The sequence below is a fragment of the Phytophthora parasitica genome (assembly GCF_000247585.1).
Source record: "Phytophthora parasitica INRA-310 unplaced genomic scaffold supercont2.15, whole genome shotgun sequence".
NCBI lineage: Eukaryota > Oomycota > Peronosporomycetes > Peronosporales > Peronosporaceae > Phytophthora > Phytophthora nicotianae.
In genome coordinates, this window is record NW_008649001.1 from 386,765 (window position 1) to 388,764 (window position 2,000).

The following is a 2,000-nucleotide window of genomic DNA, read 5'->3' on the forward strand; positions in this document are numbered from 1 at the left end:
CTGCTCCGTAGGAGGAGTGTCTCCCATAGCGCTTGGCGCTCGGAGTTGTTAGCTTGCTTCATTCGAGCGGAGGGGGAGGATTCGAAAGTGATCTGTTTTGAAAATGGGCGGGAGATTCAAACGCATAAAATTTAGGAGGAATTGTGTACGCCAACATAAGTGCATTATTTTCCGAGCAGAGGTAGTAAGTATTGCTAAAAACTGACCAATCACAATGCAAAGCTATCTTAATTATTCTCCTATTCAAATTCATTTTCACTGCAACACTCTACCCTTCTGAAAAGACCCCCCGCACGAATTCATGGCATTAAGATGCTTCTTGAGCTTTGCCAATTAAAAAATTGCATGTTCGAAGCATTAATGCAGCCTTGTACTGAAACTGGTGAAACATTGTCGAAGGCCTTGACATTCTTATCATCTGTTGGGCCACCTAGCGAATCGTTGAGTCTCGAGTAGTGGTGGTATATATAGCTCTCGTCCATAACATAGAGTCTCCGACCTCCGACTTTCTCCGACCTGTACCATAATAATGCTACATACGGGTAGGTAACTCTAGAAATATATATAAATTTTAATTGTAGATGTTGTGGTCCACATCTTAAACTTAGCATTTCTAAAAAAAAAGATTGGATGAGCGAGGAGGGCTGCAATGAGCAGGTGGGACGGCGGTGCAAGCGGCGGGCGGGTGCAGTGTTGTTAGAATGCACTATAATTGGTCAACTATGTAGCCAATAGAAAAGCTTCAGACATCTTACTTCTTAAGGATACTTAAGAAGTGACAACACTTGCGGAGGGATGTCAATGGCGAGAAGGACGCGTAGCGTGTGCCCGCTGTGTCCTTCTAACTTTGAATCTGACCGCCCATTAACTTAGTGCTTAACATTTCAGATACGTACCGAGACGTAAGCCCATGGTGAAAGGACACATTAGGAGTGGCCAGGCCCTGGGACTGGAGAAGTTCCATGGGGAGGACTACACCATGTGGCGGGATAAGTTGCTCACGCACAATGAGACGCTAGACGAGAAGTACAAGCGAGAGTTGTTGACCAGAGGCAACGGTTGTCATAATGGACTTCCTAGGAGGTACGCCTGAGAAACCCGTCATTTCGATGGCGGGGGAGATTTCTCAGGAACATGCGAAATCCCAGCGTTGGCGCTACCAACACTGGACTAGGGCTCGGTCCGAGCTGTTGAATCTGTTCAACCAACGTTTTTTTTTTAGTGGATTGCCGGATCAAGTGTCCAGCATGAATCCTTACGACTTATGAAAGGAACTCGAGCAAAAATACGGGCTCGGGATGCGGGAGGCGTAATCGAGCTACGTCGCCAGTGGGAGCGCCTCCTCACAGCGAACTGGACCAATTTGGGGACCCTTTTCGTCCAGCTGAAGAAGCTGCGTAACGACATCAACAGGAAGATGAGGGGTCTGGTTGGCAAGGACATGGTGACTGAGACCTGGTTGTGCATGGAAGTGGGAAAAGCTTCTTTTTATGACGTTCCCGGCTACTTTCTAAGACTAAAGCCTTTTTTTTCTAAGACGTAGACTTATTGTATTATCTGCGGCTACTTTCTATGATTTCCGTATTTAATTTGAGTTTTCAATTATGGCGATGCTACTTTAAATGATATCGTCAGAAATGAATTAAGGGAAGGCAGGGTCTTTCCCCACAAACCACATAGTTACTGGTCAAAATTTGAGGTACATCCCGCAACTGAAGAAAGGCGATGATAGTCGTTATTTACGTAGGAACTTCAAGCAACAGTCGTCGTTTGTAAAAAAAAGAATGTTATTAACCCAGGTTAAGGTGTATTGAACTAAAAGTTATGCTACACAATGGAAGCACATTGCAGCTCACTTCGCAAATTTCAACGATGAACCCCATTGATCGACTCCAAGCATCAGTGAATCACTGCATCTCGCTTCTCATTGCTATGCGCCGCCATCTCGAGGTCGTTGAGCGACTCCTTGCCTTTCACGTGCAGCGGGTGCAAGAGCTGGA